Here is a 19,312-nt window from a genome sequence, read left to right as displayed (position 1 = left end):
TCTAAACATAATAAGTTGAATACATTAAATATCTACAGCTTTTTATATGTCAATCATACCTCGATGAAGCAGTTTAAAAAATACCTTGCTTTATTTTTCAGCCTAACGCTTTCTCAGAAAGCGGCCATTAGACATCTGTGAGCACATGCAGAAGGGAGAATGAGACCCGAATGTGTATGCACAGCAGAGGATTTTTCTTAAAGGCTCGGAAAGCACACCATACAGAATTGCTCCTGCTACTCATAGTCTTTGCCCAAAGGTAGCTGTTCTATTCCTAAATAAGGAACGGAAATTGCATCCAAACCTGTTTCATTCAGCCTCATTATTAACTAGGGACTTGAGAGTATACCCAGAAGCAGATTAGTAAAAAATGATTGACATCCGTGGGCACATCGCCACCTCTTTGGAGAGAGGGAGCAAACAAATGAACACAGGAAACAACCAAGGAAAATGCTGTTTGGTTCAAGAACAACTAAAAGTAATTTTCAATGATGTGATGTGCAAAATAATTAATTAAGGCAATTACTGTTGTACAGGATCCAGACAGTGGAAATATAAGCTTATCTTAAAGAACTGGGGAAGATTACCAAAAGGAGAGATGAGCTGGTATAAGCATGGAAGGGTGTGAAGAGAAAACAGAAGCATAACAGTTGGAGAACTAAACACAATAGTGCAGAAGTGAATACCAAAACCTCACCAGGTTGAAACAGAGCATCCATAATTCTTCCTCTCTGCTTGTTCCGTTATTCCATGAACATACACTGAGTTTCTATTTTGCGCTAGACACTGCTCTATGCAAGAGGAGATTGGTGGATGGAGGCCCTCAATTTAGAGAGCTTATATCCTGGTGGCAAGATAGATACATAAATAAATGGCAGAATAATATAAATTCAGATAGTGATAAATGCTATGAAAAATACGGCACAATGGGATAGAAAGTTACCAGAGGAAGCTGTCATGAGTTGAATTGTGTCCCACAAGAATTTATATATTGAAGTCTTAACCCCTAGTATGACAGAATGTGATTGTATTTGGAGATGGGATTTTTAAAGAGGTAGTTACAATGAGGTCACTAGGGTGTGTCCTAACCCAACATGACTGGTATCTTTATAAAAGGAATTCAGAGAGAAGACCATGTGAAGTCAAAGGGAGAAGACACCCATCTGTGAGCCGAAGAGGGAGGCCTCCCCTGCCAACACCTTGACCTCGGACTTCTAGCCACCAGAACTATGAGAAAATAAATTTCTGTTGTTTAAGCTACTCAGTCCATGGCTCTTCATTATGAAAGTCCTAGCAAACTAATACAGAAGACTATTTCAGGTACTATGGTCAAAAAGAGCTTCTCTGAGGAGATGATAGATAATATCAGGGCTGAAATCTAAAAGAACACTGCCCCTAACAGAGAAAAAGACATGTATTAAAGACCAGAGACAGAAACGTCAAAAGACAGAAAAAAAGCCAACATATCTGTGGCACAACCAACGGGGGTGTGTGTGATGAATATTATCTTCTGGAGAGCATAGACATGTTCTCTCCTATTCCAGAGGGATGGTATACAAGTACAAATAATGGGGCCAGGAGTAGGGAGTGTTGTCCTTAGATAGAAACTGAAAACAGGTCTCCCATCATAAAAGGGGGGAAGGCAAAATATGTGTGAGTAGATACATGTCAGTATTGTCTCTTCTTTTTAAAATAAATCATGAAGCAAGGTCATCACGTGAGGAAGTTAGAAGAGAAAGGATATCACCTCAATCCGTGGGACAGTGGAGGTGTGAGAAAAGTAGTTAGGACTGACAGTCTGTGCTGGGTGCCCCTTTGGGATCAGGGGTTACAATGATGACTGAAAGTCATCACAGTTGCTTGATTTCTCCAACAACACTGAGCTATTAGATCAAGTTCAGAGTACACAGAGTTGAGTTTAATCAGGCTTCTTATGTTGCACATGTGTATGACTGGGGTCAGGAGAGTAAAGTTGTTTTCAAGAGAATGGTGATAATATCAGTCCAAAGAATCTACATGTCCCCCTTCTTTCTTCCTATGAGGGTTTGGCCTGCTAAGAGTTCCGGTAGCTGGATAGAATGAGGCCAAATTATGAAAAGTCTTAAATGTGCAGAATGGAAAGTAGATATGATCTTGGAGAAAATGAGTAGTCGTTCATGGTATTTTGAATAAATGATAAAATTAAGGGGAAAAAAACCTGACATGATTCATAAAAAAAGGGAAACTAGGAAATGATCTCTCCTCTCTTAGATCTCAGGATTTGTAGCAATTTATTTACACCTGGGTTTATGTAATAGGACAGCAACGCTATCATTAAAGAGCATCTTAGCAAACCCATTTTATCCATTATGCAAAGTTTAGTAACAAAAAATAATGAAACATGATCCCCATATTCTAAGGACTTTTCTTATAAACATGACTAGAGATGATGAGTTTTCTCAGAAAATTTCAAATTCAAGTATTCTTCCATTGTCCTGAATGATACCCTGTACTTATTAAACCACACGCCTTCATTGTTGTCTCAGAAAAATACAATTACCATAACAACTAGACCAAACACACTGACATTAACAGAACAAAGACAAACCCAGATTAAAACCTTATGTAAAAGAGATCCCAGAATATGGTCATAGGCAGTTTACTTGTTAAAAAAAATCCGCCATTTCAGAATCCTGAGGTCACTTCAAAAGAAGGACAATTGGCTTGATATGTTCAGACCGACAATTGCTCCAAGACTGAGTCTGTCTAAAAAGTTAGAGAAGAAAGTCATTGCACAATTGTACAGGGTATTCCTGGGAAAGAGTCAAGATACACAAGCTCAGACTGGGGACACCCATTGGCAACTGAAAGGGAAGTACGATTCTAACTGTATCCATCAGATCACTATCCAGGTCAATTTATCTTCTACAGGATAGAAGCCAAGGTACCATAGCAAAGAGTCCCCAGTATCAAGCAGCTCAAACAGAATATAGACAGGTTATTCTTCGTTATATCAGTCTTGAAGGAGATACCTATGTTCTAAAATCTCACTCAGTGTTTCAAGTTCAGTCCATCCTATAGCTCAGGGGTTCTCAAATGTTTTGGTTTCAGAATCCCTTTACACTGAAAAATTACTGAAGACCCCAAAGAGATCTGTTTCTATTAGTAATAACTACTGTATTTGAAATTAGAACTAAAAAATATTAAAATATGTTTATTTATTCCTTTTTAAAAACCATGATAAAGTATATGCTAATATAACTAACTTATGTTATAAAAAAATAAACTATCGTCAAAAAAGTAGTAAAAAGAGCAGCATATTACTTGATACGTTTGGAAGTCTCTCAATGACCAGTTTAATAAGACAAGATGGATGATGATGATGATGATTCTCGGTCTAGTTCAGGAGGTTGTTCTAGTTCATGTGAAGAGAGTCTAGCTTCATACAACCATATAGCTGAGAAAGGGGAGGAGTATTTTAATAGCCTTTTTAGACCATTGTGAATATTGTCCTTTGATAGTACACCAAAACTCAAGTAGTAGTTTCTTGAAAGTTGCAACAAGACATCTGAAACATATCCATAAATTTTTCATACTCTGTTACAACAAAATCCACTGGTGCTGTGTTGATTGTATAGCTTATACATTTACCAAAATTTAGCAAACAACTGGGGGGTCTTACCCAGGCATGATTTTGTAACATCATGCATTGTTCCTTTAGAAATTATTGCTTCGTAAAAAAAAAAAAAAGAAAAGAAAAAAGAAATTATTGCTTTGTGACTTATGCAGAACTTCTAAATGTTGACACATTTTATTACACAATATTAGAAAATCATGTTCACTGATAGCCTCACTGACCTCATCAGAAAAGTTTTTAAAACCTGAGACGCTGTTAAGTTCATGGTGGCAGATACCTATTTTCCCAAATCCAGATTTTTTGCTTGAAAACTCAAACTCTGTAACTGGTAATAAATACTGTTTTTTTTTTTTCCTTGAAGTCATAAGCTGATTTTCAAGGAAATGTATGCTGAATGTTTGGATAGACAAAGCTTGTCAATCATTTTTTCAAGTAAAAACAGTGTTTAGTTCAACTTGAAATTCAAACAATCACGTAAGTGCTTTCTCTGGAGACAAGAGATTTTCATATGCTTAAGTATTTATGCATACCTATTTCATTACATAAAATATTAAAAGGACATGTACTCGACAGGGATGATGAAAGTGATTATTTGTAGGGCTTCTCCAAGGATATTCTTAACTGAAACTACCATTTTTTGTTTTGTTTTGTGGCAACTGCAAGTCTATGACGAATGTGATGACTCTTGGTACGGTTGGATGTCAGCGCCTCGATTCATGCTGGGTTACCAGTAGTTCCACCCACTAGCACACCGCTATCATCAATACAAATGCAAATGAGGCAAAGAACACCCTAAAATTATGAAAAACAGTTTTTGACTTCCCAGACTCCCTGAGAGGGCCTCAGAAACCTCCAGGTGTCTGCAGAAACACACTTGGAGTAGTACTGCACTGGAGTTCTGTCCGTGCAGTGCTGATGACATTCCCTAGAGGAAAGGAGGGAAGCTTACGTTCAAGACAAACACTTTCCTTTTAAGTAAGTGACCAAAATATTTGAAATCTTACATTCCATGAGTGAGAGCTTAGTTCCTTGGCCTTAGCTAGCTGCAGGGTGGATGAGGAAAAAGTCGTCTCTAACTAAGCAGCCATATTTTATGGAAGAGCGAGAGAACAGATTTGGGAACGTTAACAGTCACCACACTCACCCCATTCATCTCTGAGCGGGTCACGTGAAAGGACAGTCCTGCTAGAAGGCCTGCAGTCAATTGACGATAATGGTACTTCTGCTTCGTGCCTGGCCACGGGGTTGTAACCACTGGTCAAGACACCCCGGAGATCAGGGGATAGGAGCAGAGGAGTGGCTGCAGCCACCAGGTCTGTGGCCAGACAGACGGACCACCAGGAAAACCATCCTCAAGAGAGCTCCCAAGCATCAGTCAGGAGAGGAACGCTACAGAAACACAGAAGCAGCACAGAAAAGGAAGCAGCAGAGAGAACAGAAGGACCCGTGAGGCAAAAAGAGAGGGCAGGTCATCTGCAGGTTTTGGTGAGCAGACTGCGGGGATGCCAGCAACCCCTGCACCGAGGAAGAGCCCCGGCTTACGGCAGCATCCCTAACTGGGCTGGGCCAGAAACTGGCTGCTCTGTGACTCTTCTGTGACCTCACTTTGTCCCCAGGCTGGAGCGGTGGGAAGCCTGGGTAGTTTTACGCTGTTTTCATGGCTCTACTTGATGGAAACCTATTCCTGTTTGGGAGCTGCGTCCAAGTATTTTATTTGTTCCCCTCTCAATAGTAACAAGAACAGCAGGCAAGAGCCTACTCTGCAGAAAATATGCTGTGCTGCAGAAAACAGACATGAACTTAGGGCACAAAGGTAAAGAAAACAGAGGTAAAGGTAACTCTGGTCACGGAGAATGAAATCCTGATTCCAGCAAGCATACTGGAAGCCAAGACGAAACTGACCTTGCAAAGCTCGATAAACGGGAACCGAAAAGCTTTCAGCTGCGATGCCTTATCTGATACACCCGCAAATGTACACAAAGACAAATGGAAAGGACTGGAAGGCATTCGTTTTGAGATCAAATCCAGGTCAACCAAGAGACCACAGGTCCTTGACCTTCACTCCGTCAGCAGCCAACAGAAAGTCTATCGATACCTGGTAGAAGGGGTTTATGACAAAACTGTTGTCCGAAAATCATCCTCACTCATGTTTTTCCCCATTACCTCCCTCAATGCTTCTGTTTTTCCCCCTGCTGTGAATCTCTGTCCTACAAAGGAAAGCAGTTTTTAAGAACATTATTTTGGTATATTAGCTCAAGTTAAGGAACATAGAGACAAAAAATAAATAAATAAAGAGACTAGAAATGAAAGACATATCAGAACCAAGGAGATGAGAAGAAAAATATTTGCCAACTTCAAGGGTTTCTGTATTCCCTGTGACTGGACATGAATTTTGAGTCCAAGACTTTTGGCAGCCTGTGCAAAAAGTCAAACATGATGTCTGACATGGTTCTAACTGTAAGAAAAGAGGAAGCAATACTGCTGTTGGCTCCCAGTTCTGGAATTTCTCCTCTGAGTCCTTTGATGAGAGCCAGGAAGTTACATAATGGACCTTCCCCTCAGAACAGTTCTGTGGTCCATGAGGATGGATGCCTATTTAAACATAAACCTTTGATTTAGGTTACTCATCTTTGGGCAGATTTTCCAAGAGCCTATGAAAGTGTAACAAATGTCACATAAAATCAACTATGTGTGGCTTTTAAATTCTGCCAGTGGACTTCCAGGAAGTCTGACCTGGGAACACCTGTCAATGTTGGAAGGACCCATCTACCTTGGTCAGGAAAGGCTATCTCTGAATGAATCGGAAAGTCTAGTCACATCAGAAAGGTCCTGAGCCTTTGGGACAGATACTAGATTTTACATGATAGGCTTTAAACATAAAGTTTCTGACTCCGCCAGCAGTTCCTATGCTATTGGTCACTTAACCTCTCAATACTGCAATGCCCTCATTTCACATAAGTCATAAGGCAGCTGCCATTTTCTGAGGCCCTACTCTATGCCAGCCGCTATTTCATATCTGTTTCCCCAGCTGCTTAGATGTTCCATGGGGGGAGGGGGGGGCGGCTGGGTGGTTCAGTGGGTTAAAGCCTCTGCCTTCGGCTCGGGTCATGATCCCAGGGTTCTGGGATCAAGCCCCGTATTGGGCTCTCTGCTCCGTGGGGAGCCTGCTTCCCTTCCTCTCTCTGCCTGCCTCTCTGCCTACTTGTGATCTCTGTCTGTCAAATAAATAAATAAATAACCTTTAAAAAAAAAAAAAAAAAAAGAAGTTCCATGAGGAAAAACACAGTATTTCTTTTGCTCACTCTTGGATTTCCATCATCTAAAAACATAGTTCTGGCACATAGTAGAGGCCTTAATAAAAAACTGTTTAAATGACCAAATTCCCAGTGTCCTAACAACCCTGCAAAGCAAGCAGAATTCCTATTTTATGATTGAAGAGCTTGAGGCTCCGCAAGTTTAAGTGACTTCCAGAAAGTTACAGAGCTGATTAAAATAGAGTAGCCTGTCCAGGCCCGAGCCTGCTTTAGTCCCACTAGGCTGCAGAAACGCAAACAGACCAGAGCACGTTCCAAGGCTTGTCTGGCTTGATCATGCAATTGTTCCCCACAACGGGGAGGTAGCCGAAACCCTTTCGCACAGGGGTGCCTGCTGCTGAAAGAGTTCCTGCTTAATGAAATTCCTCAGCAATTTTCACTACATCAAACCCGGTGGACGTGGCAGTGAATGGGGGAGGGATAAGAAGGGGCCTTACTCCTCTACCCATGCCATGAGCTCCGTCCTTCTCCCACGGCCCCCTTTCCCAATGGCTACCTGATACCCGCACGTGGCCCACACAGAGAAACTGGGGGGTCTGCAATGGCCTCTGCTGTTCTCCACAGGCACAAAGCAATGCATCCAATACCAGACAGGAGGGAAAAAAGAAAGAACAGTAGAGGGAAAAAAAGCAGTAAATAGAGAGGCAAAGGCAACAGAGGGGTGGGAGAGAGAGAGAGAAATGAGGTAGGAGACATCAAACCATGCCAGCACCAAGACTGGACTGTTAATAATAATCGTAATAATAATGGTAACAACAATAATATTTATGGAACATTTTACTACCGGCTAGTACTTTGCTAAATGCATTGCATGTGTTATCGTTCATGTACTCACAAATATCGAGAGACAAGATCCTTGCCCCCACGAGGCTGACAGTATAAGTTAACAAAATATCTAATAGGTGAGAAGGCAAGTGCCAAAGATGAAAATGAAGCTGGGGAAAAGAACGGTGCTTGTCAGGCGAGAGCGAACAGAAACTGCTTTAGCTCAGTGTTCAGAAATGGCCTTCTGAGAAGGGGGACATTTGAGAAAGACTTCAGAGACAGCAGCAGCAGCTCTGCTCACACTCAGGCATTTCTGGAACATTTTGAGGCCCCCAAAATATTTATTCTGTTTTTGAGACAGTTATGTCTTTTCTCATTTGTTTTTTCTATCCTCATCTCTTACTGCATCTTATGTCTGAGGCAGAAGGGATTATCAAGTGGGAGCCACTTGAATCATTTTGAGGGGTGTGTCCTCAGTTCCCTATACCAAACGGAAAGGGACGACACGCTTATCCAAGAGGAGCAAACCTACCGGAAGTGTGACGGTCTTGTCCTGAGAAGGAAAGACCAGTGGCTGGTAGTGTCCTTCTGTATTTCCTCCCACTGCTCTTTTTTTTTTTTTTTTTTTTTTAAATTTATTTATTTATTTATTTATCTATTTATTTTTAAGATTTTATTTATTTGACAAGAGATCACAAGTAGGCAGAGAGGCAGGAGTGGGGGGGAAGCAGGCTCCTTGCTGAGCAGAGAGCCCGATGCGGGGCTCAATCCCAATACCCCGGGATCATGACCTGAGCCGAAGGCAGAGGCTTTAACCCACTGAGCCACCCAAGCGCCCCTCCTCCCACTGCTCTTACACAACTTCATACAGGCAGCTTCAGAACGTGACAGGGAAAGCAGAAGGTATTGCCTCAGACAGTCAATTTCACTTTATTACGTCATGAAAAGATCATCTGAATCACTTTATTGCACTTGGAATCCTGTTCAAATGGTTGGAAGGCCTTGCATAAAATTGTGGGCTGGTTACCACATTGGCATAGTTTTGGGCCTTTCCCCCAAAAAATCACAGACACCGCAGCACGTCCTCGCCACAGGAACAGTAGGCACTAGGGTATTTTGTGAGGACAGAATGGGAAAGAGAGGGGGAAACTGACGGATTCGGGCTTCTGCTGATTTAATTAAAGAGTACATTACTCAGGAGGCTGAAGAGAGCAAGCTGGACAGACAAGGCTGGAGAGCCTTGAAAACGCTGTGAAAACAAGGCAGGCCCACACCAAACACCAGAGCATGAGACAGACAGAAAAGGTATCAATTTACATATGCAAATATAAATATTGTATCATAGATGGATGGATGTATAGAAGCACACACATTCACACACAAATGAGCCCTAAAAAGAAATCCTTTGCTTACAAGTGCCTTTGAACCAGTAAATGAAAGAGTCGGTAAAGCAGTAAGTAGAAAACTCAGCAAGTACTGCAAGAGGAAGCTTCTCCCTGTCCTCCCCCTGGCCAAGGCTGTCAGAAGGGAGCCCAGCACCGCTGCACCCTTTGTTCAAGGACAGAAGGGGCAAAGCTGGCTCAGACAGATGCGCATCTCTTCCTCAGCCACATGCCTTGGTGTCAGGGTGGTAGCGTTACTCAGGCCGTGAACAGAGTATTCACACCATGGAAATCACCAAATGCTACCGATCAGTGTCAGGGCCTTGTGGGGTTTTATTCCCCCACTGAGAGCCTGTTGTTAGGCCTTTACCAGCACAGCACAATGGGAAGGAGAGGCTGCTCTGGATAAACGGGGTTTTCTGTGTGACCACTCAGAGGCAAGAAGGAGAGAAGTCATTCTTTCATGCATAAAAATATGCAAAAAGTGTAAAACAAATACTCGGATGGTAAAGGTGTTCTAGGGAATAGAGTGCCAAAATATTTTAAGGCAGGAGCATCCCGTTTTCGTAAAGGAGATTCCAAAACTCTGGTTAAACACAGATTCTCTTGATGTCATGAAACAGAATGAGGATCAAGTGAGCCAGTTCTAGGAGCCTCACAAAACTCGGGCTTACCCTGAGACTTACATCATAAAGTGAAGGTCAGTTTTCCATCTTAAACTTAATTTTAAAGTCCCCTTTCATCCCGGAAGGTAGGAAAAGTGAAATATATATATATATATGTATATAGGAAATCAGGTTAATCCAACAGTGTAGCCATATTCATATCACTCTCTAAATTACCAATAAAACCCACAAACGCTCCCTAATTATCCTACTTATTCTCTCATCAAAGATCAAAGCTTTCATCAAAACTGGAACTCTCCTACACTGTTGGTGGGAATGCAAGCTGGTGCAGCCATCTGGAAAACAGCATGGTGGTTCCTCAAAATGTTGAAAATAGAACTGCCCTATGACCCACAATTGCACTACTGGGTATTTACCCTAAGATACAAACGTAGTGATCCAAAGGGGCCACATGAACCCGAATGTTTATAGCAGCAATGTCCATGGTCGCCAAACTATGGAAAGAACCTAGATGTCCATAACAGATGAAAGGATAAAGAAGAGGTGGTATATATACACAATGGAATACTATGCAGCCCATCAAAGAAATGAAATCTTGCCATTTGCGACAACATGGATGGAACTAGAGCGTATCATGCTTAGCGAAATAAGTCAAGCAGAGAAAGACAACTATCATATGATCTCCTGATATGAGGAAGTGGTGATGCAAACATGGGGCTTAAGAGGGTAGGAGAAGAATCAATGAAACAAGATGGGATTGGGAGGGAGACAAACCATAAGTGACTCTTAATCTCACAAAACAAACTGAGGGTTGCTGGGGGGAGGGGGTTTGGGAGAAGGGGGTGGGGTTATGGACACTGGGGAGGGTATGTGCTTTGGTGAGTGCTGTGAAGTGTGTAAACCTGGTGATTCACAGACCTGTACCCCTGGGGATAAAAACATATGTTTATAAAAAATTAAAAAAATTTTTTTTTTAAGAATAAAAAAAAAAAAAACTGAAAGACTGAAGTGGAACAGCGTGGAGCAAAAGGACAAAGAACCACAAGAAAAACAAATGTCTGCTCTAAAGTCTTCACGTTCCTGGCTCAGAAATTCGCAAGCTGACAGAATTCATGTAAGTCCTGAAGACATATTAAATCTGACATCGCTCACGACTGAAACTGTAAACTTTCTAATAAGTAACTTGGAGCAGGAGGAGAGTTTCTGTTTATCTGCCCTCATCTGTGCAGAACACCAACGGCCTTGCCTGTGTTCCTCCAGGCTCCTTCAACAAAATCCCTCTCCCGAATTCCTATAACCTGAATAGTAACAAACTGATACCAAATAGGGAAAATGATAGTTCTTCACTGAGGGAGAGATTTCCTTTGTGGTCTCTGCATTCATTCCTTCTGTAGGCATAGATTCCCTGGAGTTGTTAGTCAAAATGCATTATTATAATATAGAGTAATAGCTAAAAAAGGAAGTTTTAGGAGACAGATCTAGGTTTTTTTTTTTCCTTGCTCTGCCATTTGCTAGCATTGTGTCCTTAGAGGATTTATCTCCCCCCTCGGTATTAGTGGGGATAATACCTAACTTCATAGCTGCAGGAAAGATGTGATGAGAGATTATGTTAAGCAATTGACTCGGGGCTTGGCCTGGAACAAACCCTGCATAAATGTCAGCTATTACAACTCTTAGTGAATCTCCTTCTAATCCTATCAGCAGATTAGCTGACACAGGCTGATACCTGTGGATACTGAGCACTTCCAGCTCCTACCCTCACCTCTGCTACCCAGGCACACTTCCACTCCTCACTGTTGTGTGGTCACTTGTTCATGTTCTCAAAACTGCAAATTCTAATCACACTTATTATTTTAATTAGGTATAATCAATTAAATTTTATGTAAACCAATGCAATATGAGTGGAAAAAGACAGTTGTGTAACATTGCTATAAAAACTAAAATGGTAGCTTTCAAAATACTCAAAAGTGCAAGCTACGGGGAAAAAGTACTGCTAATATATGAGGTATGGATGAGTTGACCAGGAATACTGGGTAATTTTTTTTTTCAGTGCTGCAAAGACATATACCAAACGTTGCTTTAAAAGTATTGCCAAATTATCCATCCACATAAAAATGAGTAACTAGCAATATACAATGGGAAAAAGATACTCTCTTGAACAAACTGTTAGGAAAACTGGAAAGCTACATGCACAGAATGAAACTAGATGACTTTCTTTCACCACACACAAAAATAAACTCAAAACGGATGAAAGACCTAAATGTGAGACTGGAAACCACACAAATCCTAGATGAGAAGACAAGCAGTAACCTCTTTGACATCAGCCATAGCAACTTTTTTCTAGATGTCTCCTGAGGCAAGGAAATAAAGCAAAAATAAGCTATTGAGACTACATCTAAATAAGAAATTTCTGCACAGCAAAGGAAACAATCAGCAAATTAAAAACCAACTTTCCAGAATGGGAGAAATTACTGCAAATGACATATCTGATAAAGGGTTAGCATCCAAAATATACAAAGAACTGATATAATTCAACACCCCCCCCAAAAATTTAAAAATGGGTAAAAGACATAAACAGGCATTTCCTCAAAGAAAACACCCAGACTGCCAACAGAAACATGAAAAGATGCTCACAACACTCATTATTACAGAAATATGAATCAAAACCACAATGAAATATCACTTCACACCTGTCAGAATGCCTAATATCAACAACATAAGAAATGACAAGTATTTAGAGGATGTGGAGAAAAAGGAACCTGCTTACACTTGGTGGGAATGCAAGTAGTCATTGTGGAAAACAGTATGGAGTTCCTCAAAAAATTGAAAATGGAAATACTCTATGACCCAGTAATAACACTAATAGATATTTACTTTAAAAACAAAACAAAACAGGGCACCTGAGTGGCTTAGTTGATTAAACATCTGACTTCTGCTCAGGTCATGATCCGGTTCTGGGATCAACCCCTGCGTTGGGCTCCCCACTAAACAAGGAGTCTGCCTGTCCCTTTCTCTCTGCTCTTCCCCTTGCTCATGCTCTCTCTCTCTCTCAAATAAATAAAAACTTTAAAAAATAATAAAGTAAAATTGTTTTAAAAAATATAAAAAACAAATAAAAAAAATACAAAAAACACTAATTCAAAAGGATACATGTATCCCTATGTTTATTGCATCATTATTTTTAATAGCCAGACTATGGAGGCATACCAGGGGCCCATCAATAGAAGAATGGATAAAAAAGATGTGGTAATATATAAACAAAGGAATATTATTCAGCCATAAAAAGAGTGAAATCTTGCCATTTGCGATTACATAGATGGAGTTAGAGTATAATGCTAAGCAAACTAAGTCACTCAGAAACAGACAAAGATCTCACTCATATGTGGAACTTAAGATACAAAGCAACTGAGCAAAGGGAAAAAAAGAGAGAAGTAAACCAAGACACAGACTCTTAAATCTAGAGAATAAACTGATAGTTACCAAAGGGAAGATGGGGGAGGGGGATGGATTAAATAGGTGATGACAATTATAGAATACACCTATCATGATAAAATAAAATGATACAATAAGTATCATAAATTCTCCCTCCTCTTATAAATGAATCATTAGAAATAGAGGGCACATTGAATGTGTGTGTGTGTGTGTGTGCACACAAATGTTGAATAAATGAATAAGGTAGAAGAATTTGATCAAGGTTTAGGAAAGAGGGACTACTGAGCAAACAGAGGAGAGTGACATGCTATAACTTTCTTCCATGCTCTAGTTCAAAGTCTTTAGGCAAGTCACATAACCTAAAATGGAGGGAAAAAAACCCAAACTTAAAAGGCATGGATTTGAATCTGAATCTTCCGGGGACCTTTCTGACCCAATGACTCTTGGTATAATAGGTTTTCGGATAAAGTAATGATAAAGTAATGATGCTCGCGCACACACAAAAAGAGAAGCTTGGCGTCCTGTGCAGATGAAACCAGTGATCAGGGAATGGATATTCACAACAAGGTCCTCGATTTGCTGATATGAGTGCAACAAACACCCAAAGGATGCTGGGTCCCTGAGCAGGAATGACTGGGACAAAGCCAAAGCCCTGACCTAAACCTGTTATTGGGCCACAACATGCCAGGCCACCTCACCTGTCTTGCTACTTCCATGCCATTATGATGAATTTAAGGACTTCAAAGAGATCTAGACCTTTGACTCTGATCTAATTTACTTAGATGTATGTATATATGACTGGTGTTCAGCAAAAGAATTTATAATCTCAGTGTGAGCCAACATATCCCAGATACAGCAGCAACAGTTGGCCAATTTCTTCTTTGTGCCATCAAAAAATTAAAATTAAAATTTTGTAAAAATACTCCAAGAGCCCACCTTTTTCTGTCTTTGCCTTGATATAACCAACAGAAAGGAGAGATGGCTTTTCAAATGTTAGGTTCCTGCCATTTGGTAGAGATTATCCTCTGGGCCCACTAACCAATGCCTCAAGGCACTGGGCATCCTGCCCCAAAAAAAAGGAGACTCAATGCATTAAGATCAATTTGTTAATTTTTTTTAAGATTTTTATTTATTTATTTGATAGACAGAGAGAGATCACAAGTAGGCAGAGAGGCAGGCAGAGAGAGAGGGGGAAGCAGGCTCTCTGCTGAGCAGAGAGCCCGATGTGGGGCTCAATCCCAGGACCCCGAAATCATGACCTGAGCTGAAGGCAGAGGCTTAAACCACTGAGCCACCCAGGCGCCCCCAATTTGTTAATTTTTAATGAGGCTTCAAAATTCCCTAATAAATTACTTAATCATTTTAAGAATGTATTGCTGCTTCTTCACTATTCCTATCTCCAGTGCATGGAAAAGCTAACTTTCTTTTAATCATTTCCATTCTTCCTTTAATCCTTGAAGCCTATAATAATTCTCTGTTATTACCATCACCAACCAAAGCAGCCCATAAAACTGAAGATCAAATATAATAAAAGAGCATTAAAACAGCATGGCAGGATTTCAAAGCAACTAGATTCTTTGACTCTATTTACCAAAAAAAAAAAAAAAAAGTTTATTCACAATTTTAACATAGGAAGTTAATATAGTGTGTGTCTTCCTCTTTGGAAGTAATGTTTTAAATCATGAAGAATTTTGCACACTATCACAGTTCCAATGAGTTAGATTATATTACAAAACTTCACTTGAATACTTTTCTTAATCAACTAAACTTTAGATGTTAGAGTGAAGTTTAGCAAAATAGAAACATAAACATTAGAGTGAAGTTTAGCAAAATGAGAGGGAAAGAGTTTTAAAGCACACTGCTGAAAAAGCAATCTGAGTTCATGAGGTCAACATGCCTTGGGTGCTTTGTTCACTGGGTGGTCCCACAGCTCTGCCCAGTGCCAGCTCAATAGGTATCTTTTTTTAATAAATGCTATAAAGGAGATTTATTCTTTCCTAACACTCAAGAAGATATTCTTTCCTAACAGTCAATGGAGAAAAGAAACAGCCCAAGATCAAGGCAATACCAAAGCTACAGCTACTAAACATGAAACTACTAGACCCGAAACACATCTCTCCTGGAATAAAGCCAAGGCTTGCACCTATGATAAGAGCGCACATGACGCACAGAATCAGAGTCAGGCTTGCCCTAGTTCATAGCAGCACCATCTCCCTAAACAGAGAAATACACATTTCTAGTAGAGAGAGGTCTGTAACTTAAAGTGAGATGTAGCATTTTCATTAGCTATTGAACATTAAATATCTGGAGAGTAAAATCTCCTTTTCTAAAACTCAAAAAAAGGGGGCGGGGAGTTAAAACTAGATCTATTTCCACAGTAGCAAAGATTTACAAAAGTATTTTCACCAAAAGAGCCATTTTAAGCAACAATGGGGGGTTCATGACAGTAGTTCTCAAAATTGTCCCTGCTAGATGCTGGCTCACAAAGGCAGGAGTCTGCACCTACCCATTTGCTTGTTTCCTCAGCACCTGGAGTGGTAGAATAAGTAATGGAACTAAATCAATAGAAGAGGATTCAAATCCCAGCTCTATGTCTTTCCTAGCGTAAAATGGAAGCCTGAGCCTCAGTTTCCTCCTCAGTAAATTAAAATAACCCCTCCTTCATGGGGTATTACGATGATTCGGACCCAGGAACCTGGATTTCACACAAGCAGGTGAAATGGTGCTCACTCAGATTGTCCATGTAGATACTTTTCTGAAAAACACTGCCTTTATCCCAAACTTCTTGTCCAAAGGAGGAAACTGAGCCCTAAGTAGGATCAAATGACTTAATAAAAGACCTTGAATTACTTTGAGGAAGTCTTGGGAGCAGGGGTGGGGCCTACAGAGAGCAGAAGGAGGAGTGCCGACAGCGGAGCAGCAGAAGCGTTCTTTGGCTTCCTATAGATAACGTAGAATCTATTTTCATAGAATCAATATACCATTGCACTTATCAATCATACATATGATTATTTTTAAGTAAATTCTAGCAATGGAATTGCTAAATTTCAGAATATGCATTTTTGAAGGCCTTTTGATATATGTTTACCAAAACTGTCTTCTAGAAGACTATACCAATTTATACTTCTACCAGCAGTAAGAGAGAAGGGGGGATTCACTTCAACATTCCACCAAATAATGGCTCAGGACATAACAGAGTTCTTCCTGGGACTCCAGCTAGATGTATAGGGTTCCTCAGTCTCATGTGTGGAATGTTACTTGGGCACAGCATTTTGATTTTGATACAGACCTACAGTTGCATCTTGAGTATACCGTATATTTTTTTTGTCAGTTGGTCACATCCTTAATCCTTGCTACTGATTTGGAGTAAAACTAGATTACTTCTTAAGAACTGTGGTTTCATATAAGATGAAACCACCAAATCTTGTTTCCAGGAGAAGCAAATTAAAAATGTTGATCTAGATGATAAGCCTTAGTCAGTTTTACCACGTGAGCGAGAAGAGAGCCCAAACTCAACATAAAAGCCAATGGAAATGGGAAAATAACCAATTCCAAAGCCTAAAATGCATGAGCCAAACATCAGAATTTAGCCATTTTACATATTTATACCCAACGCTTGCCAGAGAGGGAAATGTTACGTTTATTCAGTCTGCTTGTGGTTTTTTGCCAATATCCATCACCCAAAATACAGCTATTCAGCATTTTCTGCAACTTCTATGTATAGGACTTGATATAGAACCATCTAAATCAGGGCTACTCAAACTCTGGCATGTATACAAATCACCTAGTGATCTGGTTAAAATACAAATACTGATTCAGTATGTCTGGGATGGGGTCTCACATCGTGCATTTCCAACAAACTTCTAGGTCATACTGTAGCTGCCGGTTCCTGAATCATACCCTGAGTAGCAAGAATCAACACTAAAGGTACTAAGGAAATATGAAAGACATCATCTGTCTATCCCTTAAACCAACGGTTGTACCCCAGGACACGAGTATGACTCTCTCCATGAAAAGGAAAGTGATAGCATTAGAGCAAGCTCTTGGACTTAAAGCCACCCATGTGAACCACAGCCAGTATTATCAATAACCTAACAGTTACTTACTGATGGACCTGTGTTGCCCATAAGAAATTGTTAATTCATGTGTTGGGGCAGTAAAAAAAAAAAGAGAGAGAAAAAAAAATCAGTAACCAATGTTTTAAGTATTTGTCTGCAATGACATGAGAAGTCTACTCATCTCTGTGCCCCTCAACTCCATTCCAGAAGGGAAGCCCCTCAGGTTGGTATAAACATAACTCAGCAAAGCCAGCCACCACATAAGTGGGATGGAGCACAAGATGAGACTGTGGACATTTTAATCAAACCCTCCTACATATTGACAATCTAGAGGGTCTCTGGCTTTTCAAGCAGCACAGGGATATTTGGTCAGAAAGAAGCAATTTCCTAGTTAATGCAGTTGATAACTGAACCATCCAAAGTGCATTTAAACAAAGAGTTCTAGAACTATCTTCAGTGATCCCAGGAGTAACATCAAATTCCCAAAACAAAATTAATTTTTAAAATAGACATGTTTCAGTCAGGTTTTGGAAAAAAAGAGGATGTCACAAAACTGCCACATGAAATGACAAAAATTTTTTAAAACTCTTATTTTAGGTATAGTTATTCAGTAACTTCTTAGAAGCATTGAACATTAGCAGATTATAGAAACAAACAAACCAAGTAACCCTGACTAAAGACATGCACTATCTCTACACAGGTTCACTGACAGATTCAATTTGCAAAGTGACATTAAACTGTAAACATGCAAGTGAAAAAGTTCTATTTCCAATAATCAAAGAAAATTCGAAGAAGTAAATTTTACTAGATAACTTATAATAATCAAATTTAGTATAGTTTCAAAGTGATATTTTTAAAAGGCATATCTTACCTTATACACTAAACTATGAATACTGTCATTAAAGTAATAACCACAGACAGCATGTGCTGCTATCATATGGTTATACTTGAGAAGAGTTCCTTATCTCCAGGTTTGACCTCACATAGAATCCTCCTCTAAAATGCCCCTTTAGGGTTCCTTTCTGAGCCTGTTGCTTATTTTTTGGATTTCCTAAACGGATTGGAATCCTTCGAGAATGGTTTGCAATTTTGAAAATAGCCAAAAGTCATTTGAAACCAAAGATAATGAACAAGGCAAGACAACAAATACTGTTTGGAGAAAACAAAAGTAACTGGGACTGATTTTCTTTTGTGGCCAGTAAATGGGTTCTGAGGACATTGTGAAGCTGGAGCTCCAGAAATGTTTGGAGCCACAGAAATGTCATTCAAATAGCATCACATTGTGATGACTTGGAAAGCTAACACATATTTTAAAGGTTATTTTGTTGGAAATTGGCTCACTGTTTGTAATGTGGTGTCAACACATCCACAGGGGTCCATAGACGGATTTCAGTGGGTCATGAAATTCCTGCAATTGCATATAAAATGTGAGGCACGTGTGCTCTTTGTGCTTTTTTCAATCTGAAAAAAGAACTTTATGCTCTCCTCAGATCTTCAAAAATTTTCATAACTGGCAAAAAGTCATGTTGGGACATTAGACAGATATGTGGGCTCGGGCTGTCCACTTACCTTAAGCAAGTTACACTGTCTAAGCTTCAGTTATCTCTCCTGTAAAATGAAGCTAATACCTACCACAAAGTTTGTCATGAGAGGGGCACCCAGTTGGCTCAACTTTTATGTGTCTGCCTTCAGCTCAGGTCACCATCCTAGGGTTTTGGGATCAAGTCCCATGTTGGGCTCCTTGCTCAGTGGGGAGCCTGCTTCTGCAGCTCTCCCTGCTTGTTCTCTCTCTCTCTCTCTCTCTCTCTCTCTCATTCTGTGTCACATAAAGAAATAAAAATCCTTAGGGAAAAAAAAGGATTGTCATGGGAATTAAAGTGAACATAATGTGAGACACGAAGTAATAACTTAATAAATGGCCATCTTATTGATATGTAATTACATACAACCATGTGACAATCTCTCAAGTGTCCTGATCATACAAAATGGCCTCAACTCTATTTGTTCCATTACATCTCTCCCTCAAGGCTCAGAGGAAGATGGCATCATTTTCTACACTAAGCCCCCAATCTATCTCGTTCCTTCTTTGTTCTTCTTGCATTTTATTTCCTGTTGCTTC

The sequence above is a fragment of the Mustela erminea genome, chromosome 11 (assembly GCF_009829155.1).
Source record: "Mustela erminea isolate mMusErm1 chromosome 11, mMusErm1.Pri, whole genome shotgun sequence".
Lineage (NCBI taxonomy): Eukaryota > Metazoa > Chordata > Mammalia > Carnivora > Mustelidae > Mustela > Mustela erminea.
Note: the sequence above shows the minus strand (reverse complement) of the source record.